This window comes from Dasypus novemcinctus, chromosome 22 (assembly GCF_030445035.2).
Source record: "Dasypus novemcinctus isolate mDasNov1 chromosome 22, mDasNov1.1.hap2, whole genome shotgun sequence".
NCBI lineage: Eukaryota > Metazoa > Chordata > Mammalia > Cingulata > Dasypodidae > Dasypus > Dasypus novemcinctus.
The window spans coordinates 65,582,721-65,595,734 of NC_080694.1; the positions used below are offsets into that span (position 1 = coordinate 65,582,721).

At 46.2% G+C, this 13,014-nt stretch overlaps 2 pseudogenes; both read left to right on the forward strand.

Annotated features, from left to right (window-relative positions):
• LOC111758644 (protein RUFY3-like) overlaps positions 1–13,014 on the forward strand; it is a 109,758-nt pseudogene that overhangs the window by 26,241 nt on the left and 70,503 nt on the right.
• Positions 5,775–6,269, forward strand: LOC101420592 (U2 small nuclear ribonucleoprotein B'' pseudogene; annotated as a pseudogene).

Consider the following 13,014-nt stretch of genomic DNA (forward strand, 5'->3'; position numbering starts at 1 on the left):
CTACCCTCCACCCCAGCAACAGCAGCCACTAATCCCTAAACCCTGCCACTTCCCCCAGCAACAGCAGCCACCAATCCCTAAACCCTGCCCCTTCCCCCAGCAACAGCAACAGCCAATCCCTAATCACCCATCCAGTACCCTCCCCCATCCAGTACCGCCCACTGACCTTTCTCTGGCAACCAATCAGAACAAGGCGTGGCTTCAACCAATCAGCCTTCCCCAGCTGCTATAAAACTGTTGCCTCTCCCTCAATAAAGTGGACCTGCGTGTTTACCTCGTCTCCGCGGTAGTTCTTCTGCCGTGCGCCCTCCAGTCCTGACAGCCCCCGACAAGGGCCTGGCCTCCCTTGTCCCCAGTTCGTCGCCTGCTTCTCTGGGCAGCCCCTTCATCGCCGGCTTCGCCGGGCGACCCCGTCAGCCGAACCGCGCAACCCCTGTGAGACCGACCCCTCGTCTGCTGCCGGACCGACCCCTCGTCCCAAGCAGTACCGATCCCTCGTTCCAAGCGGGACCGACTCCTCGTCCGCAGCCAGACCCCACCTCTACCGACCGAGCAAACCGTCGCACATGTTCATGGATTAGAAGAATAAATATCATGTAGATGCCAATCCTACTCAAACTGATTCTTAGATTGCCTCTTGGACCTTTCGCCCAAAGCATATGCAACAACAACAACAACAAAGATAAATTCAACCTCCTCAAAATGAAACACTTTTGCAACTCACAGGACTTTGTCAAAGGGTGTAAAGACAGTTGACTCAATAGGGGAAAGTATTTGGAAATTACATATCCAATATGGATTTAATATCGACGATAGGGAAGTCGATGAGGCTCAAGTGACTGGGCTCCCATCTACCATATAGGAGGTCCAGAGTTTGATTTCTGGGGCCTTCTGGTGAAGGCAAGCTGGCCCACACAGTGAGTTGACCAGAACAAAGTCTGGACTGAGGAGATAGCTGGCCCATGCAGAGATTTGACTTACACAGAGTGCTGGCCTAGAGTGCTGGCCCATGCAGAAGGGCTGGCCCACATGGAGAGCTGGCATGGCAAGATGATGCAAGAAAAAGAGACACAGTGGAGAGACAGTAAGTGATGCAGCAGACCAGGTAGCTGAAGTGGTGCATGAGAATGTTCGTCTCTCTGCCACTCTGTGGATGGTGCCAGGATTGATTCCCAGTGCCACCTAAAGGAAGGGCAAGCAGACACAGAAGAAAACACAGTGAATGGACACAAAGAACAAACAGTGAGTCCAAAACAATGAGGGTGGTGGGGAATAAATAAATAAATCTTTTTTTAAAAATCCATGATATATAAAGAGATATTACAATCCAAGAATAAAAACACAAAGAACCAATGAAAAAATGGGCAAGGTGCCATTCACCTGCAGTCCATGCTTCAGGCTGTGTATGTTTCTTATTTTCTTCTTTCTTAATAAACTCTTTATTCCCTTACTTATCCTAAAACAAACAGAAGGCAAAAGATTTGAATAGACATTTGCCCAAAAAAGAAATACAAATGGCAAAAAACATGAAAAAATGTTCAATATCACTAATGATTAGGGAAATGCAAATCACAACTACAATGAGCTATCATTTCACACCTATCAGAATGTCCACTATTTAAAATAGAGAAAATGACAAGAATTGGAGAGGATGTGGAGATAGAAACACTTATTCACTGTTAGTGAGAATGCGGAATGGTACAGCCATGTGGAGGACTGTTTGGCAGTTCCTAAAGAAGCTGAATATAGATTTTCCATGTGACCCTATAATACCACTACTGGGTATATCCAGAAGAACTGAGAAAGGGGACACAATTAGATATCCACACATGATGTGCATGGAGGCATTATTCATGACTGCCAAAAGTAGAAACAACCCAGGTGTTCATCAACTGATGAATGGATAAGCAAAGAGTGGTGTATTCACATGATGGGATATTATGAAGCAGTAAGAAGAAATGAAGTTGTAAAGCATATGACAACATGGATGAACCTAGAGGACATTACATTGAGTAAAGCAAGCCAGAAACAAAAGGACAAATATTGTAGGATTGCATTACTATGAATTAAATATATTGTGTTATATATTGTATGATTCCATTTATATAAAATGTAAATATAAATCAGTTTATAAAAATTAAAAAAAACATTCTTTTTATATGATGACATTGTTGAATAGAAGACATGTTGAATAGAAGACTAATTATGTTTTAGGAATTATGCTATACCTCCCACCTCAGGAGAAGATCAAAAATCACTGCTGAATCAGGCAATAAAACACACAATGATATTGTTGTAGAATTTGAGAGAGTTTCAATTATTTGTGTATAGAAAGGCCAGGACTCAGGAATGATTTTGAGAAGCAAAAATCATTTATTGACGGCCGGCTGGACTTGGGAGCTTTCTCTCTCAAATGCGAGTCCCAAACATGATTTTTGAGTCCCTTTTATACAGAGAGGAAAGGTCAAATGGTCCTTTTGTTTCAGTTCTCAATAGGCTTGAATTAAAGTATATCTTCCACATCCTAGGTAAGCTTTTAGCATGGACTTCATACATTCTATATAAGCTTTTAGCACATGTGGACTGCAATTTCCCTGAATACTTAAAGTTTATAGAGTTTGCATTGATAAACTGTTTCCTGGGACTGGAGTCGTTGCCATGGTCACAAAGGGCAGGACTGCAGTCTTTCATCAACCCACACCCACAAGTCGGGACAGACAGCTTAGGTTAAGGTTATCTCCGAAGAGGCAAAATGCCTCCCACCCATAGCCCACATCAATACTGCTTGTCAACTCAAAGAAAAGGCAAAGCTTCCAACTTGAGAAGGTCTAAGTGGTCTAATGGATAAAGTGTGGGATTCCTAGGTCCTCTACAGGCAATGTCCCTACTCTGATGTTGATTAACCCTTTATATCAATTCTCCTTTTACAACTTAATGTAGTTCTGATGTTGGAGTCTTGTACAATATTCTCTCCTGACACAGTGTTCAGGAATTGTCACTGGAAAGTAGACACTCTGAAAGTGAAACTGCTATTTTAAAAGAAGAAAGAATTGTTTACCCTGTAACAACAACTAAAATGACCTATTTTCCCCAAAGAAAATTTTCAAGAAAGAAGTTGATTAAAGGGGGGCTAACAGGGGTATTCAGATGAGTGTCTTGATGACTTCTTTTTCCTTTCTCTACTTGCTTTCATTTTCAGTATTCTAGGTCCTTCTGTAAATGTTTGGGGAAATCATTCATACGCAAATGCTTATTTGTGTGCTTTCCTGAATCCTAAAGCATAAAGAACTGGAAATTTAAGGCTTCTCTGGTTTATGACCTCTCACTCCATCCCTCAGAAACCCACTCTTACAATCCACATGCCCCTCTTCTGAGAATATCATGGAACTGTAACTGAGGGGCAGGCATACCTAGAGGCAGAATCCACTACAACAATATAAAATACTCATACTAATACCTATGCATGCTAATGCCTTTTAATTTTTAAAAAAGATTTATTTATTTATTTCTCTCTCACCACCCCAGTGCCAGTTGTCTGTTCTCTGTGTCTATTTGCTGCATGTTGTTTGTCCACTTATGTTGTTGTCAGTGACATGGGAATCTGTGTTCTTTATATTGCATCATCTTGTGTCAGCTCTCCATGTGGGCAGTGCCATTCCTGGGCAGGCTGCACTTTCTTTCACGCTGGGCACTCTCTTTATGCAGTGCACTCCTTGCGCATGGGGCTCCCCTACAAGGGGACACTCCTGCATGGCAGGGCTCTCTTTGTGTGCATCAGCACAGCGCATAGGCCAGCTGCACATGGGTCAAGGAGGCCCGGGTCTTGAACCGCAGACCTCCCATGTGGTAGACAGATGCCCTAACCACTGGGCCAAGTCTGCTTCCCTATGCATGTTAATGTCAAGAGGAAAATTAGTAAAGCAGATCCACAACCCCTATTCTGTTAGGTTAAAAAGAATTATTATCCAAGGCATTTCTACCAAAAAAATAGAAGCAACATGATAACAAGCAGAAGGAAATGAATACCTGAAATGGGCAACTGAAGTGGCTACAGTTCATAAACAGATCAACTACTGGATGTGTGGACAGTTGCCAGTTTCCACAGTGATGAAATGCCTTGGATAATAAACTAGTTCTTTTAACACAGGTCTTTCCACATTTCCTGTGATTAAAAACACTCCATCAGACATCCATTTCACGAAAGCAGATATGAACACATGCAACCACAGTAGTATACTGGAATTTCTTCCCCACATTTCTTAGGTTTTTAAATTTTGAATAAAATAGACACTGTGTCAGTTAACACCCAGGGAAGACCTCAGTGGAATAAACAATTAAAGAGAATGTGATATATGTATAGACAGACACACATATACACACACACACACAACCCTTGACTGGATTGTAAAAGAGGTAAAATCTATATTTGAAAACACACTTTTTGGGATTGGAATGCAACTGTAAAGATAGGGATAAGGAGATAATTCTGGTGAATTCCTGGATCAATGGAAGGACCTTCAGGACTTTAGTTTAGAAGCTTCCAACTGAACTTTTTCAACAAAATTCATAGGTTCTTCAGATGATCTTCCAAAGCATTATTTAAGGTTTTCCTTAGCAAAGTTCTTGGATTCCTTCATATTTGATTGTATTTTGTCTAACATCACCAACTCACTCACCCCAAACCATATGGCCTCCAGTGCCATCCAAGTTTGAAAATAGGATACAATTTTCCAGACAATAAGTGAGTTGTCAGACAATCGGGGAGTAGAAGGAGTAGAAGAAGCAAAGCAGGAAGAAGGTTTTCCAACTGGTCACCTCCAGCAGTTGCATGACACAAACACTGCTCAGAAAACTAGCGAATAAAATGAATTATAGAGCCTCTTCCCCACCTCCCTATCTCTCTCCGCCTCTGACTGAAGAAATCCTGAGCTAGTCAATCCATTTTTCTCTAATTCCTTCTCTTTCTTGTCTGATACAGCCACACTGGGGGGAACAGAGACCCGTAGAGTAGAAATAGAAAAACATCAAGGAATGAGTTTACCTCCACATGAGCATGCAAAAGGGAGAAGTAGAGAATTGTTGGGGCTTGTGAAAAGCAAATGAACGTGTATGGTTTTGCACCCTGTCAACAAGAAAAGTCACACAACCACTGAGCCACACTTCTCTCAAAATGGAAATGTCACAAAGACCCTCCTGGAAATAGCAGTATTTCTGAGGAGGTACATCGAAGACATCATATTTCACCAGAGAGAAAGTCCTCTGTCATTCACCCACAAGTTCTTAAACTTGTGAACTGTATCCTCTTGACATGCTGCCCTGTAGAGAGATCATAGATCAGACAATAACCCCTCTGCTCCTAAAATATTCCACCCCATTAGCCTGCTCCAAGGTTTGCTCCCAGCACACCACCTGGGGCATTTTCCACAAGCGCCTGGAAGAATCTCCAGATGCAGCTTTTCTTGTGTCATCAATCTTTTCCTCTCCCCTTTTTTTCTTCCCTCTCCTAATAAAATATTTTGAGCCGCACACTTAGAAAACAAGATGAGTCACAGTCTGGGACAAGATGTTTCAATACTTATATTTGACAAAGGATCCTTATCTGCAATAGGTGAAGAATTCCTACAGAAAACTGTGGAATAAAGGCTGAAAATTCAATAAGAAAGAGCAAAGAGCAAACAAGCATTTCACAAAAGAGGATGCCACCCCTTTCTGGCTTTCAGCCCACAGCAGAGATGGTGAAGGCCTCAGGTTATTTGGACAATTTAAACCAAGGCATGGATATCAGACCTATCCACACGGTTTATATCAACAATAGGAATGACAAAATTAAAAAGAAATTGTTGAGAACCTGTGGGCCCTGTTTCCCAAGCTCGACCGTGTGGTAGACACTGTAGTTTTAAAGACCGTGAAGATGAGGGCAGCTTTGGGTATATTTAAGGAGCTGGTCTCTTCCACAGATGTCTTGAAACAGTTGCAAGGATTTCCATTTTATGTTAAACTAATGCCAATGCAGAATGCAAAAACAGATTCTACATAATATCTCAAATGCATGGCTTGTTTGCTAACAAGGAAAAGGAAAAAGAAAAGAAAACCAAACCTGTGGAACAGACTGCAACACCTGCAAAGAAAAGCCTGGTCACAGAAGTCCGAATTCAACTAACACCCAAGGAAATATGTCACGAAACCCTCCGGTTCCTGACCCTCCACACAGTATTTTATTCCTCAACTTACCAAAAGAAACTAATGAGGTGATCTTACCTGTGATTTAATCAGTTCATCTTGGAAGTCCATTGGTACCTGGAAGACATGGCTTTCTACCTTTACCCAAAATCTGGTGTGACCATGAAATCGGATTTACGGTATCTGATGATTTCTTTCCAAAACTCTTTAGATCCTCGCAGATTCTCTCAGCCCCCCGCCAAGTCCCAGCATTCATCTACTTTCCATTCCCCAGCTGCGCAGCTCGCCTCCACTCGATCCTGACTCAGCCTGTGCCGGGGATATGCTGCGCCGGGTACAGGGGCGGAAAGAAATCAGAAAGTGACACGGTAAATAAAAATATGGCTACAGGAGAATCTCAGTACAGAGAGTCAAACAAGGGGAAGCTGGACCTGGAGTGCGCTGAACTTCACTCAAGGAAGGAGGGAGGTGAAGGAAGAAGCTCCCGCTGACAGAGGAGGACAGAGGCGGGTGGAGAGGACAGAAGAGGAGAAGTGAGCGAGGAGGAGGGCTCGACAGCGTCCTCAGGAAGGTTAGGGCTTGAACGGGCCCGTGTCCAGGCTCTTCCTCCTAAGGGAAGGAGGATTGCCCCAGAAAAGGATCCAGCTCGTTTTGCCCAAGACAGTCTTGACTCCAAGAGCGCCTCGTTGTTCCCCTGGCGGCTAGACACATTGCGGGGCGCTTCGGGGGGAGCGGAGAGGGTGAGTTTTTGTTTCTGGTTTAGGAGCTGCTGGCCTTGGGGCTTCTGAGGGAGCTGCGAGTTATTTCCCGATTTCCCCAGTTGGATGTAGTGGGGCGAGTTGCGCTGAGAGTAGAGGCGCGATCCTTCCGCAGGTCTGTGCCTGAGCGCCGCGGGAAGGGCTGTCCTCTTAGGTGTTTTGAAATGCGAAGCAGCTCAGATTGCTGGAACCTCATATTTATATCTGTCAGAAGTCTGCGGAAACCCAAATTTCTCCTGAAGAAACTCTTCCTGACATTTACAGTGGACTCCTGTACACTCCGTTCTCCTTCCTCAAGGGTTAGAGGAGTCTGAAGGGGGCTGTGGCCGTGGACAGCGTGGTCGCCACGCAGCGATGGCGCGTGGAGCACCTGCTCCTCCGTCCAGTAAAAGCGCAGTCAGGGGAGGTGGGCCCCTCACAAGTCAAGTGAGTGCTTTCCAAATTAGCTTTAGTGAAGACCTGTGAGCACTGGTAGAAGGTGACAGAGATTTGGAGTGGAAGAAAAAGCAGACATCTGTTATGGAAAGCTTCCAGCTGTCGGGTCTGTAGATGAAGAAGGAGGCTGGCTTCTCTGATTTTTGGATTTTTGGGCACCTGGCAGATTCATTATTCGTTTTCATGAAATGGGGATGAAAATAAAAGCAGATTTTTAAAAACCATATGATAAACGATTCTTACAGTTGCCCTGTAGATTTCAGCTAACCACTGTGATACCAGAATCTGAAATTGTGCAGAGTCTGATCAGGAGATTTATTATTTTAGGAGTAGGACGTCCCTGGAGAATGAGGAGAGTATGTTGGAAAGGGTCCATTGGGATTGGGAGAATAAGAACTTAATATTTGTATTTAAGGAAAACTAACAAATGAACTTTCCCCTGTCTGACTCTGGATGCCAGGATTTGGAGTCTTGACTTTTCAGGTCAGAAGTTTCCTTAGAAAACCCAGAGAAGTGCTATTTCTCTCTGAGCTTTCAGCTGAAACAAGGCCATTTTTCCTCCTTTGTCGTATGGTGCATAGGTACGTAACTTTTATGTTATGCTCCAGAGTCTGCAGAGGACATTCACCAGCAGGATTTCATTTCATCATTACAGTAGTCACGCTTTCACCCAGAATTGTTGCCTCGATTTAAATATGGAAAAGGAGATTCCATGATATTCAAGAAGGTGTCCTCTACCAGTTACTCAACATAGGAGTCAACACACACCCCAGATGGTCCACATATACCTCATGTTCCTTCCTCATCAATCCAACCTTGGCACCCTCACTAACTGTCCCCTCCTCTGTCAGGCCTGATGTCAAGTGCCTTTAAAAATGCAGGGAAGCCTCCTGGAGCTCAGGCACCAGCGGTGGGAATTGGCAGGCATGCAGAACTCCTGGAAACCTTGTCTTACACTCCTTGGCCTGGTCTCAGGCAAAAGGAATTTCAAGTGTCCCCTTGCCTGCCTGCCAATCCTCCCATGTCCCTTTTCCTTGCACCTGTTGACAACTCCAGGCAGGAGATTGTGAAGGGGGAGCAGAGACAGCTCAGTCTGTCTTATTTTATTGGTGCTATTGTCATCAAAGCCTTAGGAAAGAGTCCCTGGGGATCAAGGACAAATTTTTTAAAGCAGCAGACACATTGCCTCTCCTAAGGTAAACAATGATGGTGCAGCTATTCTAAACAAAAAACAACAAACAAAATAACACGGGTGCTCACAACCCACCCACTGAGGTCTTAGTTGATGAGTCAAGGCTCAACACTGGTGATGTCACTACCTCTGCTACTGTTTTAGCAGCAGAATTATGAAGGGAAGCAGAATCTGTACTTGGTAAAAAGATAAATTTAGAGACTCTCTTTGCAGGGTGGAGGGAGGCTACAAAGGCAGAAAGAGAGGCTGCTGGTTGCTCTCAGGCTCACCAGAGCCAGCCCAGTGTAGTTACTGAATGGTTCTTTGATTGAGGATGTTATTTTCATCCACTGAGGGTCTCTCACAGAAAAAGCAACCTTGAGCACATCAGATCCTCAGCTGCTGGCAGTGAAAGCCAGAAGCCACTAGAGCTTCTGAACCTGCATTAGGAAGGGCATAGAATGAAGGCACTAAGTGGAGGTAAACTTGAACCCTCAATCTTCAAATCTAGAACAAGAGGCCTTACAACTAGGCCATACAAACTTGTGTTCTTTTACCTTTTCATATTCTATACAGCTGGAAATTAGCTGGAGGTGGGCAAAACTGCAACTTTCTTTAATAGTACTGTTTTCCTAAGAAACTGTTATGGAGCAAAAGTGGAAAGTTTTCTGCCCAATGTGTTCCTGTAACAAATTCCTGAGCAGCAGGTTTCCAAAGACAGAAAGAGTTTATTGCCAAGTGCCAAGCAAGGAGACCACAGGGCCTAGGGGCCTAAGATCTGTCCCTCCTAACTGCAGTAATTAGGATAGTTTTATAATATCCAAAGACAGGCAGTTTTATGTTAATGAGATGTGATGTTAGAGATGAGTAATTACTGAGCATGTCCAGATTGATCACATGACACGTCACAGTAACTACTGCCACGCCAGGGGGGAAGTTTGGTTAGCTCAAGGTCCATCTGCTAAACTAGCTTAGGAACTAGGTTGGAGTAGTCCTGGGCTGCCTCAAGTGCCTTCACTAATAAACATTAGGAGGCTGTCCAGTGATCATAAGACTTTAAAGCTGTAAAACAAGCCAAGGGGGTTACAAATGGGGGCCAGCCACCAGGTTTCTACAGTCACAAGATAAAAGCTACATAGTTTTACAACCATTATCAAAGGTCAAGGCATCTGGCCTCCAGTTCAGCAAGTTTCTATAATTTCAGATGTTGACTTTTGGCTATTCCACAATACATTGCAAAGTACAAAGCCATCTATATATAATGATTCAGTGATCCTAACCATTTGTTAGTGTTTAACTCTCAGTTACGAACCTATCAGTTCTGAAATATAATTGATCAACATTCAAAATAGGGAAAGAAAAAAAACTCACTGAGTTTTTCTTTCTGAAGCAAGGAACCTGATACCCCATGAAATGCTTGGTGCTTCCAGGAGACTGTCTGTAAGGATGAGGCCAGTGGGTAGAGAAACCTGGTCTAGAGTCTACAGGGCTGTGAGGAAGGGAGAGATGAAAGAGTGAGGAGAGAGCACCAGAGAGAGGCATCCAGGAGATCAGAGTTTAGAGGGAAGATGGCCCTCACTCCAGGGAGGGGATCTAGGTCTGCAGGAGGCAAAGAAAATCTGGCTTAACACCAAAAAAAAAATTGTTTTAAATAGAGTTCTTCACTCAAAATAGAAGTTTCTAAAGTGAGATCCTGGAGCAAATCCTTGGTGGAATCACCAGATCCGGGGAAATGGTCTGGCTTGGGGTCTCAAGTAACTCTGGGATAGTGGAAGGCACAGGAGGGGCTGATGGAAGGGGTGAGAACACAGGAGGGAGTGTCTTGAAAGCACCCCAAGTCTGGTGAAAGCTGGGGAGGTCTGGCTGTGGGGAAGACAGAGTTAAACACCAAGACATTTCTGGAGAAGCCTCTTCAAGACCTGGTGACCACAGGAAGAGCCAGCTCTGAGAGGCAGGCAGCGGGCAGTGCCCTCGACCCCAGGGGACATTCCTGCAGTGCTGGGCTCCTCTGAGCCTCCCTTTCTCAAAAAGAAGGGGTGCACCTGCAGGACACCCGTCCCTTCCCTCCCTTCCTTGGACCCCAGTTCAGGGTCGTGATCAGTCCATGGCTCAGGTGGATCCTGGGGGCCAGGTGCACCTGCCCACAGCCAGCAGGGGGTTCCTGCTAGGGTGGGGTTCTGCCGGCAGCAAGGGCAATTCTTCTCTGCACTGGGGGGTCCATAGGGCAGTCACCAGGCTGCCTCCACGTGGAGAGTCCTCTGAGGCTGGAACTCAAGACTCCTGAGAGTGAACTCCACACGGCCAGGTGGAGCCATGTCCCCTGGGGTCCCTCAAGCTTGGGGTCCCTGGGGTAGAATCCTAGACCCTTCATCCTGTGCCTACCTCGCTATGTGCCCCACACAGGCCAGGGGAAGCCTGGCTTCCTACCCTGCACGGCTGCACAGACCCCCCTTTTATAAAAGATTAGTTTTTAAAAAAGGATTTATTTTATTTATTTCTGTCCCACTTTCACCTTCTTTTTAGGATACACTGGGATTTAACTCAGGACCTCCTGTGTGGGAGGCCCAATCCCTTGAGCCACCTCCACTACTGCTTGTTGTGTCTCTCCTTGTGTCTCCTTGCTGTGTGTCTTCTCTGTGTCATCTCCTCGCATCAGTTCACAGTCTTGCTCCTCTTTTTTAGGAGGCACCTGGACCAAACCCAGGACCTCCCATGTGGTAGGCAGATGCCCAGCTGCTTCCCTCACACAGAGGGGGTGGCAGTGTGGGCCTGGAGGGGACTTTCCCTGCAGAGCTCACACTCCTGTTTGTGTCATTCTCACAGACATGGGTCTCCTCACCATGCTCCTCCCAGCCCATCTCATTCAGGGCCCAGGGGCAAAGGGCCCTGTGCGTCCACTGCTTGTCCTTGCAGAGCAGGCAGGGCAGGGTGTGCTGGGTGCTGGTCCCACCTGGGAGGGGAGGAGGCAGGGCCGGCAGCAGGTGCATGCTTGGGGCATCACTTCCTGCTCCAGGGGCCCCAGGCAGGCAGGGCAGGTGCCCCTCCCGGCCATCCACTGTGGGGTGACCTCACGGGCATGGCAGTGCCTTCCCAGGCCCCTCAGCCTCTGGCTTGTTCCCATGTGCAGGAACCCCCTTTCCCTGAAACTGAGTCACTTTCAAAGGAGGCACAGGAGAGGAAGAGGCCAGAGAGTGTCAAAGCCAGGGCAGGGAGCTGCCTGGCGCCCCCGCCTACTGCATGGTCCACACTCCTGGCACCTCGAAGTGGCCAGCACCCCAGAGCCTGCTCCTTGCCAAGGTCCTTTCCAGCCCCTGGGCAGGGAGAAGAGCCTGAGGTCGCAGGGAAGCAGGACTTCCTAGAATCCCTTCCAGGGTGCAAGGGAGGGAGAGCTGGGAGGGGCCGCCCTTCCTGTCTGTGTGGGCAGCAGAGCGTGGACTTCAGGACGGGGCACCCAGGGTGAGTCCAGGTGCAGCGGCAGAAGAGGGGCTTCCGGGACGAGGGGGTGGGAGTCTCCGTCAGGGATGCATTGGTGCATGAGGGATTTTGCATCGTGCCCCCCCACCCTGCTTTCTGCGTCCCCCCATCTCCCCGGTCTTTCCTTGACTCCTAACCCTGACACCACCCCACACCAGTGACCCTCTGGGGTTCAATTTTACTTCACTGCAGGTGGGAGAAGGCATGAAACCTTCATGCAATTCATTCGTGTGAATCAAAAAAGAAAGAAAGAAAACTCAGTCGAAAAGGAATAAACAAATCTGGCCACATTTATCCAGGGCTTAGTATTTTCATATATTATATCTTATTCTGGCAACAACTCATTGCCAGGTGTCATTAGCATCATTTTACAGAGAAGGTGATGCAAACTGAAAGGCCGGGTGACTTTTCCAGGCCACAGAGTGGAGAGCAGCGAGGCTGGGACAGGCCAGGGGGACGGTCAGACACCAGGTTCCTCGTCTCCTGCCTGCATCTGCAGAGAGAACCAGTCTCCTCCATTCCCACGGACCAGCCCAGCGTCCTGTTTTCCCCTTTTCACCTAGAGTGCTGAGTACACCAGCTCCCCCTCCCACCCTGACTCCCCACCCCCCAAAAAATGCAGACTCTGGAGCTTCACTGTCCCATACTTGAGTGTGGAAATTTGGCAGGTCCAAGTTGAGATGTGTTCTGGATTTAAAGACTTAGCACAAATAAAAAAGAATGTAAATGTCACTTTAATATTTTATACTGATCACATGTTGAAATGACATTATGGACATTTTGGGTTAAATACAGTGCATCATTAAAATTAAATCCACCCATCTCTCTTTAATTTTACACATGGCTACTACAAGTTTACATCTCACAGGAGGCTCGCATCCTATTTTTATCTGCAGTCCTGCTCTGGAGACTCACAGACCTCCCTGCCAATTACGGCCCTCCACCTTCCCGCGTGTGTAAACTTGGGCAAGCTAAAAAACTTCATTTATAAAACAA